Here is a 17001-nt window from a genome sequence, read left to right on the forward strand (position 1 = left end):
ATCATTGACTAAATTAATAAGTTGTCTTATCAACTGCCATAAGCCTTGGAGTCTAATTAATTTAGTACTGATCAATAGTCCTGAATGAGGCATTGATTTCTGCCTGCTTGACAGGGCTGGAGCTGAAATCACTTTCTCTGTACGCCACACACACACACACACACACACACACACACACACACACACACACGAAGCTTATACGTTATCACATTAAGATTTTATTTCCCTCATCCCATATGGACATGAATTTCATGAACCAACTATAAATGAGGAAATGGGATGAAAAACAACTTTGGAAGTAAGAACAGGTTCACTAGAAAGTGCAAACAGAGCTCGAACACTCCCAGCCAAAGTTCTGCTTTCTTTGAAAATGTCCTCTGAGTGAGATAGAATATGTAAAAAGAAAAAAAAAGAAGCTGAAGGGCTTTGCTTAAAATACATAGTAGATGCTCTAATTGATCATGAAACATGTAAAAACGGATTGGGTTATCCAAAGAGTAATATTCTTCTGTTTCTTGTTTTTTAAATGCTGATGATACTTTATTAAAAATATTCTGACGCAAATAAATAAAAACAGTAATGCTATCTGGCCAAGGGCAGAAGCAGATGGGGAGCCTTTGATAAGAATGAAACCATGTGAAAGATCTACCCCAGATTTGTCTTTCACTGCTGCGATTGGTGAGCTAGGGGTGGGGGTGCAATGAGGAGGACTTCCCACTCTCCCCACCCCCACACACACCAAAAAATAATAATAATAATAATAAATGGGGATAATACTGGGACAGTATTGGTTGAAAATAATTTAAGCATTTGACTTTTTAGTTTTTATTTGGACTGACAAGATATTTATTCTATTAAGATATATATCCCAAAAAGGGGCTAGGTTTGCATCAATGTTTTCACATTTTCCTAGGACACAACCCTGCATTTTCTTTCGGACCCCTCCTTGTTTTTGCAGCTGTTCATTTTCGTTGTGCAAGCCCTCCTTTTGACACTCCTGAAAATCCTGGGATCTACCCCTTAGACCAGGCCTTGCACAACCTTTTTCTCCCATTCTTAAACATGACTTGAAATAAGAAGGATAGCAAAACTTTTCAAATATTTTAAAGATGATGCTTCAATTTCAAACAGGGAAGGAAAATAACTCAAGAACTTGACTATCTCAGAACGATTTTCTATTCAATAAACATCACCAAAAAAAGAAAAGGAAAATAGGAGAACTGAAAATATGAACTGCCTTTTTTTTTTTTTTTTTGACAGAGTCTTGCTCTGTTGCCCAGGCTGGAGTGCAGTGGTGCGATCTCAGCTCACTGCATCCTCCGCCTCCTGGGTTCAAGCAATTCTCTGCCTCAGCCTCCCGAGTAGCTGGGATTACAGGTGCCCACCACCATGCCGGGCTAATTTTTGTATTTTTAGTAGAGACAGGGTTTCACCATCTTGGCCAGGGTAGTCTTGAACTCCTGACCTCGTGAACCACCCGCCTCGGCCTCCCAAAGTGCTGGGATTACAGGCGTGAGCCACCACGCCCAGCCTGAACTGCCTTCTTTTACAGGGTTGGAGAAACTATCTAAAATAAAACAAGGAGTTCATATTATTTCCTGAGCATTTATTTAATGCCATTTAGCTTTTTAAAGATTATATATATACACACACACACACACACACACACACACACGCAAACACATACGTATATATATTTGAAAGTCCTAGAAGAGTCCCACCCTTAAGCTCTTTGAGGCCTCTATGAGTTTCCATAGCACTTTACAAAAGATCTTTATTGAGGAAAGGATTGGACAAACTTTCCTTATATGTGTGGCCCACACCATTAATTGCCCCATCTCCTTTAGTAAGGCCTTATTCCTATGTAAATACCCTTGCATAATGTTACAGGCTATTGTTAGGCCAGCGCCAGTCAGTCGCCACTTATATGCATTTTTACTTCAATCTGCTGCTCAGAGAATGAAAAGATGTCTGGACTTAAGCTGTTTACCAACTGGGCCGAAGCTGCAGAGCGGCAAAACTGAAGAAAGCCTCAAGCAACTGCAGGAACAAGCTTTTACAATGCGAGCAGCCATTTTCAGTTGAGTTATTAACCCACCCTGAAACTCTTCTAAGCTATGCCTTTTTTAAAGAACAAATGTGCTGAATCAAACATGAATGAGCCAGAACTATGAAGAGAGAAATCCTCTAAAGAACTATTGAACACAACATAGGTTTGTAATCATTTTGTCTCAGTTGCCTGCTACCAACATTATCAAGGATGATAATGCTGGCTCAGTTGAGGCAATTGTCTCGTAATTAAACAATAGTGCGGTACAGTAAAAACACACATGCAAGCAACACACACTCCGAGTCACAAAACAATGTGCAAGAGAGGAGAAGGCTGAGTTAATAGCTCACCACCAGGATCTTACATTAATTTGACTACTAAAACACAGTGATCTCTAACGAGAACAGTGGAAAATGCCTCCATATCCAAGTCTGTCTGATTCTCTCAACACTATGTGGCATCATCTGTGCTTAAACTGAAAAAATAAAATACTTTTTACTTTATAGTTGTAATGATCCCCTGGCATGGCACACCATGAACATAAAGGAGCAAAATTCTACCAAAGGGAGCTAGCTTTTTTCTCTGAAAAATGTGCTACAGGCAAAGATCATTGTATTTATTTAATGGCACCACAATCTGAGTAGTGTGGTATTAGCCTAAAGAAACTCTTGACTATTTGCATGCTTATTAGAATCCAATGAGTACTTAATAGGTGGATATATATGACAGAAAACATCTCATTGCATAGTTAGTGCTACAGGAAAGACGGGAAGACACACACACACACACTCTGAAGAAAGCAGTCTTGAGTTAATTAACATCACAATGCAATCAAGTACAACAGTCATAGCTGGAAAACCATTTCTATTAAAGCTGCTAGACTCAACCTTGCCTCTGCAGGTCAGCTATGGCACTGATAACCTTTCCAGCAGACAAATACATGTAACATCGCCTCATCTAATTAAAAGCTCAGGGAGGTGTAGAAAAATACCAGCACATTGAATCAAAGCAAATGAGTGCTGCCTTCGGCTGATGAAGCTACCATATGCTGCTGCTGTTTACTCTGGAAGGAAACTGAGTCACTTAACATTTCAATAGGTTAATCAATTGACAATTAAATAGAGAAATTGGTTAACTCTGAAAACAATTAACATGACACTCCATTAAGTACACTTTCTAATTGCCACAGCTGTGAGTAGAAATTAACGTGCATGTTAAAGGATCTAACTGGGGTGGCACTGTTTTTTTGTGTGTGTTTAGGAAAACGGAATTAGCTGAAAAGTCGGGTTTTATTTTTATAGATTAGACAGTAGGAATTCTATCATCAACTGCCGTTTAGCAGAGGGGAGCTATGTATATTTTTTCCTTCTTTTAAGGACTCACTTCAAGTTGTTGAAATATTTAATTTGCAATAATTAATTAAAATAGCCCGAACTCCTCCCACCAAATTACAGGTTGGTGAACAAAAAGAGAAATCGCTCCCTTTGCCCATTTTGTGGACAGAATTACTTTGCAGGAACAGGTATATTTCAAGATTTCCTTTCCAATTAAACAATGCAGTGCACACATTATAAAGACAGAATTTTCACTGAACATTTTCATGAATGGTTTCTGGTTGTTGGCTGTATCCTGAACCTTACTGTAAAATGGTAACAATAGTGTTTGCTAGTAACAATTTTAAATTAGGAGGCCAGGAGTTAGGATTTTATAGACTAATACACATGCCTGCTATAGCCAGTTGGTAAGATGAAGAATATTCATTTACAAAACAGGCGATAATTTAAGTAAATCGTAAATCTTTTGATATATATTAAAAGCCAAATATATTTTTGAATGAATGAATATCTTTAAAAACTGATTATCAAAATTATTTTATGTAATCTCTCCCCACTCACCCTCCTTAATACCTTTTTGCATAACTTTACTATCTCTGGATACTCAAAGATGAATAGGATAAATCCTGCTTTGAGGGACTGATGGTCTGGCAGTGGGCAGAGTGGCATTTGAGGAGAAGAGGCTAAAGGACTTAGTGAACTGGTGCAAGAGAGGAACACTAAGAAGACTGAAAGTTTTCTAGTTTGGACCCCTGGTTTGGCGGGGAGGTTATTAATCAAAATAAAGAAGGAACACAGGTTAGGAGTGGGGTGGGGATCACAGATAATAAATTTAATTTAGGACATCCTGAATTAGAAGTGTCGTAGGATATCCAGGTGCAGATGTCAACTAGGCAATTAAACATATATACATATACACACGTATTTATGTAATATATTTACATGTACATATATATTTATGTTATACTCACACTATATACATAGAGAAATTTGTGGGAGTTGTCAGACTATTAGCAGCCACCTGCTAAGAGTCTGGACACCTGGTTTGGTAGTGAAGTCATTAATCAAAATAAATGAGCAGGTGGCTGCTAATTATATGGAAGCAGATGAGATTGTCTATGCAGAACACGCACAATATGTAGAATAAGAGAAGAGGGCTGAGAACAAGATCTTAGGTAACACCGGTATGAACAGGATAGACAGAGGAAGAACCAGCAAAGGAATCTGAGAAGAAAGAGGAAAAGGAGGAGAATGAAAAGAGAGTTGTCACGGAAGTCAAAGGAGAAGAGAATGACTACTACCTATGGTTAGGTAGGAAATCAGCAGGATGTGTTTTCCCAGCACTGGTCACAAGACCCTGCTCAAGAAAACAGGAGCTGATCAAAACGATTTGCAGCAAAGGAACTGGTCAAAATCAGCTAAACCCAAGACAGCAATGAAAGAGACCTCTGGTTGCCCTCATTGCTAGCTGTACACTAATTATAATGCATTTGCATGCCAAAAAACACTCCCACCAGCGCCATGACAGTTTACAAATGCCATGGCAACTCCTGGAAGTTACCTCATATGGCTTAAAAAAGGAGGCACCCTTGGTTCCAGGAACTCCCAGAAAGTTCACAAATAGCCCACTCTTTGTTTAACATATAGTTAAGGAATAGCCATTATATAGCTAGCCAGCAATCTATGAGGGCTGCTGCTTCTGCTGCTGCTTCTACTGCTACTGCTACTGCTACTACTATGTCTACAGAGCAGCCATTTTCCCGTACCCTGTTTCTCTAATAAAGTTGTTTTTGCTTTGCTTTGTTTGCTCGTTTGTGAAGTCTCTCCTGTGCAAAGCCAATTTTGAAGTCGGGCTGCATCAAAGGGGTCTAGTAAGAAGCTGGCAACTTACAATGTGGCAATTTGGAACCACTGGTGTCTTGGCGATGGTTGTTTGGTTGGCATGGTGAAGGCTTGAGTCAGAACATCATCCCCACAGGTGAAGAGTTAATGGATGATGAGGAAGGAGAGATGTTGGATCACTTTGAGAAGCTTGATTATGAAGGAGAGGGACAGAGCAGTGGCTTAAGGACTGCAGGATATGAGGACAGTTTTGTTTATGTCTGAGTTTGGAAATAATTGAAGATAGGGCTATATTCAAATGACCCAGAATGGGAAGATGGAGGTTCTGACTGTTGACTGCTGGCGCGCGTGTGTGTATGTACTGATTTTTGTACACCCGGCTAATTTGTATGCCTGGCTAATTTTTGTACTTTTAGTAGAGACGTAGTTTCACCATGTTGGTCAGGCTGGTCTTGAACTCCTGACCTTGTGATCCGCACCCCCTCGGCCTCTCAAAGTGCTGTGATTACAGGCGTGAGCCACCATGCCCAGTCTCCCTCACTCTTAAAACTCTGGCATTATACCATCCAATAAAGACTTAGGTCATAACTTTTGCCTTGGGACCATCTTTTGAGGACACCAGTGTACCAAAAATGTAATGAAGATGGTAATGGTAGTATCATCATCAAGATTTCAGTCCACCCTTTCCAGTGAGAATAGGGAATAGGAAGGGAGGCAAAGGAATATAGTGAGGGCACTGCTAGCCCACATAAACTATTGTACAAATTTAAAAAGTTGACTTCTCTGGATCTATGCAACTCATAGGCATGGTTTATTGCATAGAGTTTGGACTGGATTTGAGCTCTCAGGTATCCCCTCAGCTGCATATCCTTATGCAATAAACATCCTATACGAGCATAGTCTTGAGCATAGTAGAAGCATTATGCAACTTATGAAGGAGGAAATTCAGAAAGCTCAGTTTTGTAAAGCACTTCTAGTAGCACATGTTGATGTGGTTATATCCAGTTCTAAGCAAGAGATGAATTTTACACTTATTATTTACAGTCTCTGTTTATATGACAGTTTACTTTTTTAGGAAACAGCTTAAATGGGTCTTTCCCTTAGTAGGCTGGTAGAAGAGAGATGAGTTGAGCTGGGTTATAACTAGTCAATTCAATTCATGTTGAAGCTGTTGTTTAAAATGTTCCAGGCATTATACTACATGGGGGGCAACAATAAGGAATCAGCACGAGTTTGCATACATTTTTAGCATCACTGAATAACGCAGAATAAAGAGCAGAGAAAATGGATGATTGTGCTTATTCAGGACTGAGAATGCCTTTCCGTTTTTTCATTAGCTACTCACATTTTTACCTTCCACTCAAACCTGGTTCAGGTTCTACATCACTCAGGGCTTCAATCTTCTCCTAATACTCAACCCCTACATCCCCCAAGGAGGCAGTTAGATTTCCTGCTTCACCATGTTCGATACATCAAAATCCCAAAGAAATGGAAGTACAACAGCTGTTCTCTTCCATTTATCTGCTGAATACAAACCTCCCTTTGAAAACATTGGAACACTCATAGCCCTCAAGATGGCAGGTGGAACTTTGGATACTTGGTGGAATGTGGAATGATGGGGCATGGGAGAGGGAAAACCCAGCAACTGTGCTTAGGTGCGGCCAAAAAGAAAAGCTTGCAGACCCCCTCACTACACATTCTATAACAGAAAGACATTCTCAGGCTCCCTTAGTTCAGCAAACATTTCTTTGTTGCTTACCATATGCCAGACCACGTGTTACCACAAAGGTGAGTAAAAGTTTCTGCCCTTCATGAACTTACGATCTAGTGGGAAAGATGAAAACATGAACAGATAATTTCAATATAATAAAATGACTGCTGTGAGAAATGCATGAAGAGTGTGCAAAGGGCATTGGTGGCTCATCCTGCCTTCGGGGTGATGGAAGGCTTCCCAGAAAAGACCCAGGAGCTGGCTTGAGTCTGTCACTCAGGGACTACTTATCACCCGGCTCTCTGTTAGCCTTATCCCTTTCCTGTCTCCACCTAACCCTCCTCGATTCCCCCTGCAATGATTCACACTCCACTTTCCCTAATTTTCAAACACTTTATGTTTGCACAAGCTAGACTTTCAATCTGGAATCTCTTCTCCCACTTCCCAATTCTGGAAAACTTCTATTTATCCCTTACTACTCACCTCCAAAGTAATTTCTGTGACGCTTTCCCTGAAACTCCTAGGCAGAATTGCCTCCCTCCTCCTTCCTGTTCCTAACCTACCATTGTACTCCTAAGCCCAAACTGAGCTCTCCAGACTACCATTGTACTCCTGTGTTTACCACCGTGTGCTTCTAAGAGAATATTCACCACATTTTTTTCTGCATATGTTTGTTTTTCTGCGTTAGACTGTGAGCTTTTAGGGCAGAATAGGGCAGAAGTCATTCATCTTTGTTTCCCGAGCGACTAGCGTTGCAAAGGGTCCTTAGCTCTGTAACTTGCTATGTGAGGGATGAATGATTATATATAATATACTATGGAAACATTGATGATGGAGTCACTCACTGTGCTGTTTGTGCTGAATAAAACATTTGAAACATCGTGTTAACATAGTAAATAGGCATAGGTAACATGTGAGGGAGGCTGAAGCAGACCTCTTTGACTGTGGTATTCAGGGCTTCCTTGCTGGCTTTCTGGTTTTCTTTGCTTGGGGGGTTTCTCTCTGAGGACAATTTATCTCTTTTTTTTTTTTTTTTTTTTTTTTTTTTTTTTTTTTTTTTGTGAGATGGAGTTTCGCTCTTGTTGCCCAGACTGGAGTGCAACGGCACGATCTCGGCTCACCACAATCTCCACCTCCCAGGTTGGAGTGATTCTCCTTCTCAGCCTCCCGAGTAGCTGGGATTACAGGCATGAGCCACCACACCCGGCTAATTGTTTGCATGTTTAGTAGAGACAGGGTTTCTTCATGGTGGTCAGGCTGGTCTTGAACTCCCTACCTCAGGGGATCCACCGGCCTCGGCCTCCCAAATTGCTGGGATTACAGGCGTGAGCCACTGCTCCTGGCCTGATGACAATCTCTCTATAGGAGGCATCGGCAAGAGATCAGAGTCAGAGGAAGGATGAGGGTATTTATTCTCCCGGCTCTCTCTGCTGGTCCACTGGTAGGCAGTGGCTGCATGAGGCCACATCCTAAGGCCACAGCCTCTGTTGGTGAACTTTTCTCCACCACAGCTCTTTCCAGGTTCCCATAACCACTCCCTGTGACCCTCCAGGTCTCAGGTGGTTTTGTCCCTTCACTGATGCCAGCCCAGTGGTGCCATACTGTTCCTTGTTAGTTTCCCTTAATTCTTTGTTAACAACCTTTGTAAATATCTTCTTCATTAACATGCATACAGGTCTATTTTTAATTGGTAGTGGAGAATCACAGTGATAGAATCAAATCATAGTTTTGATTTGCTCACTTAACGTGACATCACAAACATTTCTCAAGGTTTCCACAAAGGCTGCACAATAACCATTTCATGGTAACACAATATTCCACCTTATTATATACAATAGTTTCCTAATATATTTTTCCTTTCCTTTCCTTTCCCTTTACTTACTTTTTCTTTTCCCTTTCTTTCTTTGTTTACCATTACAGATAGACAAAATAAACATTCTCAAGGTGCAGATTTTTAATGCATCTATCTTCTTTTTTTTTTTTTTTAATCCTGAAGCCGTTTGTCTTTCAGCCACATTTCTACCTTTTCTTCTGAATTTTTCTATAGGCAAATAGTTACCTCATTCTACTTGAAATGTATTAACACTCACCTGTCAACAGACATTTGTTTAAACTACACTCTCCACCTGAAATACTGTCTTGTCCCAGTTTTTCAAATGCAGACTTTCCTGGCTATCCAAATTAGATATGTTATGTAATATCATATATTACAAAAGATATGTTATGTCTTTTGAGTTTTCTTTTGAACTGCTCTATTCAAATAATTTATTTGGTAATTAGTGATTTTTATTGTTATTTTGAAATGTAAATTAAGTCTTTTAGGTTATTTAACTTTAAACATATTATTATATTTTCCCTTCCAACTAGACTATTAATTTCTTGACAATAGGAACTATTTTCTTATATCACTTTATGTCTCTTATAGAGATTTTCATGTAGTAATTGTTTCATAAACATGTGTTAATTTGAAAAATGTTGGAATACCATATACAAAAGATTGGCTTTCCAAAGGCTACATAGGTTTAAGTGTGTTTACACTGAGTTCTCTGTTCATTTCTATGACTACAACCCATGGCTTCATTATATGACGCTTAGATTTCCAATGTTGTGTGAGAGTGTTATTGTTCTTATGTGACATTAGGAGGGGAAATGTCTTAGAAGTGTTTACGTCTCTCTAAGTCAAAGTGGAGCCTGTGCATGAGAAAGAAACACCTCCACAATGTAGATTTAAAAGGAAGAGCAGTGGTGGGAAAAATCAGCTTCTGATTACTAATAATAGAGATTCTAAGTTCTTCTATAACATTTGCCCTGCTTTTTCATTATAGCGTGCTATCACCTCCAGATACGTTTCACATTTATTTTGTTATTTGCAATAATGATAAAACCTTCCTTACCACAGCTAAGATATATGCTACATCAGAGTAAGGGCTTTTTCTGTCTTGTATTCTGTATTGTATTCTCAGTCCTAGAACAGGCATAGAGTAGGCACTCGATAAATATTTGTTGAGTAAATTAATGAATAAATGACCATCTATTTGCACAGTCATGCATTGCTCAGCACCAGGGATATGTTCTGCAAAATGCATCGTTAGGCAATTTTGTTATTGTGCGAACATCATAAAGTATACATACACAAACCTAGATGGTGTAGCCTACTGCACACCTTCCTTACTGCAACTGAGATATATGCTACATGAGAGTAAGGCCTACACCTAGGCTCTATGGTATAGCCCATTGCTCCTAGGCTCCAAACCTGTACAGCATCATACTGTGCTGAATACTGTAGGCAATTATATCACAATGGTAAGTATTTATGTATCTAAACATAGAAAAAGCATAATGAAAATACAGTATAAAAGATTTCAAATGGTACACACCTGCATAGGCCACTTACCATGAATGGAGCTTGCAGGACTGGAATTTTCCCTGGCTGAGACAGTGAGTGAGTGGTGAGTGAACGTGAAGGCCGAGAACATGACTGTACACTACTCTAGATTTTATAAACACCGTACACTTAGGCTACACTAAAATTTATTTAAAAATTTTTCTTTCTTTGATAATAAATTGACCTTAGCTTTCTGTAACTTTTTCACTTTTTAAACTTAAATGTTTTTAACTTTTTGACTCTTGTGCTAACACTTAAAACACAAACATTGTAGCACTCACTGTACAAAAATATTTCTTTGTATCCTTATTCTATAAGTGTTTTTCTATGTTTAAATTTTTAGTTTTTTTTTTCTTTGTAAATATTTTTGTCAAAAACTAAGACACAAACACACACTTAAGCCTAGGCCAACACAAGGTCAGGATCATCAATATCACTGTCTTCCACCTCCATATCCTGTCCCACTGGAAATTCTTCAGGGACAATAACACGCATGGAGCTGTCATCTCCTATGATAACAATGCCTTCTTCTGGAATCCCTCCTGAAGGACCTGCCTGAGGCTGTCTTATAGTTGAATTTTCTTTTTTTAAGTAGAAGGATTACACTCTAAAATAACAATAAAAATAATAGTACATAGTATTTATGTAGTAAATACGTAATCTGGTATCATGGTCATTTATTATCATTATCAAATATTATGCACATACATAATTGTACGAGCTGTACTTTTACACAACTAGTAGTGCAGTAGGTTTGTTTACACCAGCATCTCCACAAATATGTAAGTAGTGTGTTGCACTATGACATTATGACGACTAAGACATCGCTGAGTGACTGGAATTTTTCAGCTCCATCATAATCTTATGGAACTATACTGTAGTCCGTCATTGACTGAAACGTCGTTACGTGATGCATGACTCTGTATTTTGCCATTTTTCAGATAGTGCTATAAATGCTTTGTTTTCCTTATCTCATTTGAGCTTCAGTACATCCTACTCAATAGGTACTATACCTTTTTAGTAAGGAGACTGAGTCTTAGAGAAATTAAAGGACCTCCAAGGTCACATATCTAGTAACTGGGGAAGGAAAGTAAGACTTAAATCCAAGCAGTCTGACTTTGAGCCCACAGCCTTAGCTACGGTATTAAATTTGTCAGTACAATATTGTGAAATAACAACAATTTGGCCGGGCACGGTGGCTCATGTCTATAATCCCAGCACTTTGGGAAGCTGAAGTGGGCAGGTCACCCTGAGGTCAGGAGTTCGAGACCAGCCTGGGCAACATGGCAAAACCACATCTCTACTAAAACTATGAAACTTAGCTGGGCATGGTGGCGGGCGCCTGTAATTCCAGCTACTCTGGAGGCTGAGGAAGGAGAATTGCTTGAACCCAGGAGGTGGAGGTTGCAGTGAGCCGAGGTTGTGCCATTGCACTCCAACCTGGGTGACGAGAGTGAAACTCCGTCTCAAAAAAAAAAAAAAAAGAAAAAGAAAAAGAGAAAAAGGAAAGGAAAGAAATAACAGCAATTAGCATTTGCTATGTGCTTCTAAAATGTATAAACTATTTTCACATCTGTTTTCTCTTTTAATAACATTCAGTGACCTAAGCTAATGTTATAATTGTCCTTACTTTACAGATGGGAAAACTGAGAGATGAAGTTATTTGCCAAAAGTCACAGTGCTATTAAGTGGCAGACTTGGGAATTAAACTCAAATCTTCTCAGTCCAACCTCCATCTTTCCCCTACCCCCAGCTCCTGGCATCTACCATGCAACAGTTTAAATATGGCCAGAGACCCACATTTATGGTTTTAGACGTAGGAAAAGAAATTCTATTTCAGAAGTCTCTAATAAAACAACTGCATTTGGTAGTTACTAATAAAGAATTCCATTTTAATATTCACTAATTGTATTTTAGTAGTTACTAAGTCATTACTAAGAAAAAATTACACGAGTTCTATTTTTATAATTAATTTATATATTTTTGAGACAGGGTCTCATTCTGTCATCCAGGTTGGAGTGCAGTGACATGATCACAGATCACTGCAACCTTGACCTGTCAGTCTCAAGTCATCCTACCACCTCAGTTTCCCCAGTTTCTAGGACCACAGGCACACACCACCACACCTGGCTAATTTTTAAAATTTCTTTTTGTAGAAATAGGGTCTCACTGTCTTGCCCAGGTTGGTCTTGAACTACTGGCCTCAAAGGATCTGCCCACTTCAGTCTCCCAAGGTGCTGGGATTATGTGTGTGACCAATCATGCCTGGCCCATGAGTTCAAAATTTGGGGGGACAGTCCCCAAGCATCTTTGACTTTGGAAGGATATGATAGTAACAAAATTTTCACTGGTAACTTTCACAAAGACTGCACAATCATTTGTTCAGGAGGCGTTTGTTTTATATGTTGAAAGACATTTACTTGCCATTGGTACAATAACTTATCTCCTTCTCTCCTCTTAGATACTTAGTCCTACAACAGGTGATGGCAGATGTCTCCAAAGTGTTTTTTCTTTTGACAAATTAAAATATATTATAAACATGATTCTGACAATTAAGATTCATGGCATGAATGTAAAGAAAACAGTCTGGGTGAAGTGGCTCACATCTGTAATGTCAGCACTTTGGGAGGCTGAGGTACGCTGCTTGCTTTAGCCCAGGAGTTCAACACCAGCCTGGGCAACATGGTGAGACCCCATCTCTACAAAGAATACAAAAATTACCCAGATGTAGCAGTGTTTTCCTGTAGTCCTGGCTACTCAGGAGGCTGAGGTGGGAGGATCTCCTGAGACTGGGGAGATCTAGACCGCAGTGAGCCGAGATCGCACCACCGCGATCGCACTCCAGCCTGGGCAACAGAGCAAGATACTATCTCCGAAAAAAAAAAAGCGGGGGGCGGGGGAAAGAAAAGAAAAAAGAAAACAGTGGAATAGCAGTAAAAGTTACAGAGGCTGAACAGATCTAGAGGCTACACAGGAACGGCAGGAGATACAATCTAGAGCAGTGGTTCCTAACCTTTTTGGCACCAGGGACTGGTTGGGTAGAAGACAATTTTTCCACGTATGGGGGTGGGTTGGGAGCAATGGTTTCAGTATGAAACTGTTCCACCTCAGATCATCAGGCTTTAGATTCTTATAAGGAGTACACAACCTAGATCCCTGGCATGCACAGTTTACAATAGGGGTCACACTCCTGCGAGAATCTAATGCCACTGATCTGACAGGAGGTGGAGCTAAGGCCATAAGGCTCACTCACCTGCCACTCACCTTCCACTCACCTCCTGTGCGGCCCAGTTCCTAACAGGCCATGGTCTGTGGCCCGGGAGTTGGGGACTCCTGATCTAGAGGCTGCACTGAGGAATGGCAGGAGATAGGATGGAGAGAAATCTGAATCAATGTGCTGAAGAATGGCCGATGGTAGTGACAACAGGAGAAGGGGTGTCAATCAAGGCGGGCACAGACTTTACTAGTATGAGTTGTGGGATAAAGGTGAGATGGGTTTGATGAGGAGGAAGTAGATTAAAGAATATGTCAACCTTCTCTTCAGGGTAAGGGATGAAGAGGTATTCTCCACTTGTGGAAAGTGAGAAGGGAAGATTGTCACTTTACATCAGGGTGAGATGGTAGAGTAACTCTTCATAATATGAAGAATAATTAGCCTTATAATAGGAGATCCAAAAAATAGTTAAAAATGACTTGGGAATCTTTAGGGATCAGAAACTGACTTTGATTTAATATAGAAATATTTTCATTAATAGAAAGGTATTATGCTTTGACATAATAAAGAAGTATTCCTATTGTCTGTTCAAAAGTTTTACTTTTCATAAAGCTTTTAAAGTTTATAAGCATGTTACTGGCCCGTTTGATGTTCAGATTAATCCAAGACTCACCTTAGCACATGCTGACCGGCTGCCTGCTTCTTCAACATACACAGATTTCTCTTTTTAGAACATGTGTGGCATTTACTTTCCATACTACTCACTTGGAATTTGTCGTAATTAGCTTCTTAATGATAGTTTCAGTTTTTACACATACACACCTGTAATCTTGCCAGCTAGATGTGTATGTTTATTCGAAGTAACCTGTGTTCGGGAGCACCTGCCACAGGCTTTTTCCTGCAATGCTTAGTTTGGGGCTGGTATATTTGCTTACTCAGCAACTAATTGCTGAGTGATTATTTAGGCTTTGTTTGGGCTGTTTTCTTCTTCACAGCCAGCAAAAGTTGCGGTGAAAACCACACGGTACAATTTCTGGAAATCCATGAGTTGTAATTCATTCACAATTTTACTTCTTGATGAAAGGCAATGAGCATCCCTTTAAGTGAGAAATTTGATAAAAACTGGATTTTAAGGAAGCACCACCTCCCCCAAAGGGTAGGCTTCCTTTCTGAGATCTCCTAGCTGCCAAGGTTGCTAAGGCAAACCTTTGCATATACAAATTTGGGTCAATGTGTTGACAGGATGTCAGATTTGTGTAGCTAAGGGAGCTTCAGCATGAATATTGAGCTGTATGCCACTCCATTGATGCCCAAATGAACCTGTAGGTGCCTATTTGTGCCTGAAGCTATTGGGGTGGAAAATAGAAGCCCTTCTTGTGAAAACCTAACCAAGGTCCACAACCCAGCCTTGACCAGCAGCAGCTGGTTTTCAGCAACAACTGAAAAGTAAATTCAAAGAGATCTGAATGATGAAGCACTGATTTGTTTTCATCATACAGCCTGTAACTTCATGTTGCAGTTATTTTTCCTCATAGACTTACCTGTGCGTATATTAGAAGTCTTCCTGGTGCCAGGAATCAACAAAGAGTTGAGTAACGAAGAACTAATTTAATCAGCTAATTGGGAGAAACTAAGTCTTACAATTATTATTTAGTTCATCAAAACATGTAAATCTCAATGAGAACAATGAAATACGTGACAACTCTTTTTTTTTTTTTAATCAGAAAAGTACTGTTTGAAATTATATTTTAGGGCTATGAAAATTTTACTTCAGATTGAACACAGTAAACATCAGATGACTTTTATATTATTTAAGAAATAGAAGTGTGAATTAAATAGTATTCACCATAAGCACTTGTTTTAACTTCCTAATGTTCTGTTACGTAACATTTTGTTACCTAGGATTTCACTAATTAGTGTTTCTACATATGTATAGTACAATGATAATTGATGTTATAATTGATCAATCACAATGATTTTGAGTCACTGAGTGACCTTTTCATCAAACATTTAGTTGTACACAAATCTAGTTTTACTTGATATTTGTTTTTAATTATTATTTTATAAAAATTGACAATCTATTAGAAAACCATTAGCTAGAGGCCGGGCGTGGTGGCTCACGCCTGTAATCCCAGCACTTTGGGAGGCCGAGGCAGGCGGATCACGAGGTCAGAAGATCGAGACCATCCTGGCTAACACGGTGAAACCCCGTCTCTACTGAAAATACAAAAAATTAGCCAGGCGTGGTGGCGGGCGCCTGTAGTCCCAGCTACTTGGGAGACTGAGGCAGGAGAATGGCGTGAACCCGGGAGGCGGAGCTTGCAGTGAGCTGAGATCGCGCCACTGCACTCCAGCCTGGGCGACAGAGCGAGACTCCGTCTCAAAATAAAATAAAATAAAATAAAATAAAAAACCAAAACCATCAGCTAGAGTATTTGAATTATATCCATCTCCTCCTATCATGTAAGGTAATATAATTTATTTTCTTTGCTCCAGTAGACACCTAGGGCATTTGAAACCTTGGGCAGATCATTTTTTCACACTTCCCTTGTCTTATACAACAAAATTATTTTCTGTAAAATTCATAAAATGAAATCAATAATAATATTGTCTAAAAAAGAAATGTAAACCATGAATATTTTCTTTTGCTGAACTTTAAATTTATAATTGTTCAGGTAAAGGAAAAATAAAGAATTCTAAATAAATAGAGATTATAGTACAAAAACGGAAAAAATGAATTAACAGTCTTTAAGTATAGTAATGCATTTTTTTGAGAAAAGGGAAAAATATTATATCTACATTTCAGTCTGTTGCAGTAATAAATAATATTATAATTTCTGCTTTTCACCTTGAGCTATAATTTCTGCAAATTTGTCAGTGACTTTGTCAAAATTGATCTTTACACATTTATATTCAGTAGATAATATAGTCAGACTTATCTTTTCCCTTTGTTGATTAAAGAACACTTTTGGCCGGGTACAGTGGCTCATGCCTGTAATCCTAGCACTTTGGGAGGCTGAGTCAGGAGGATCACTTGAGCCTAGAAGTTTAAGACCAGCCTGGGCAACACAGAAAGTACCTGTCTCAAAAAATTTTTTTAAAAATTAAAATATTAAGAATAATTTTAATTAACTTTAGTTTTGAAATGTTTCTTTTATATGAAACAAAATATAACAATAGGAAAAGTTTTAAACATAATTTTAGCAGAAATTCATAAAAATCCCATTTTACAATAAATCCCATGTCTTTATTCCTTCAGAATCAATTCTAATGGTTCTTAAATATTTCTGCAGTAGAAAAAAATTAGCTATAAATAAAAATTCCACGTGAGCACTCAGGATGACAGGATTAAGTGCCTTCAATTCTATTTCTTTGTCTTTATAACTGTTATGGTTTGAATGTTTTTCCCAAATTTCATGTGTTGAGAAATTAATCCCGAAAGTCGTATGTTGATGGAATTTGAAG

The 17001-nt window shown here is 39.0% G+C and overlaps 1 long non-coding RNA gene across 1 annotated transcript in view; it reads left to right on the top strand.

Moving 5' to 3' along the window:
* LOC106999440 (uncharacterized) overlaps window positions 1–16381 on the top strand; it is a 116194-nt gene extending 99813 nt beyond the window's left edge. Inside the window, exons 3-4 of the long non-coding RNA XR_013395388.1 lie at window positions 15072–15638; window positions 15969–16381. This is a non-coding gene — a long non-coding RNA (uncharacterized LOC106999440). The remainder of the gene's footprint in view (window positions 1–15071; window positions 15639–15968) is intronic.
* Window positions 16382–17001: the final 620 nt, after the last annotated feature.

The sequence above is a fragment of the Macaca mulatta genome, chromosome 7 (assembly GCF_049350105.2).
Source record: "Macaca mulatta isolate MMU2019108-1 chromosome 7, T2T-MMU8v2.0, whole genome shotgun sequence".
Taxonomy (NCBI): domain Eukaryota; kingdom Metazoa; phylum Chordata; class Mammalia; order Primates; family Cercopithecidae; genus Macaca; species Macaca mulatta.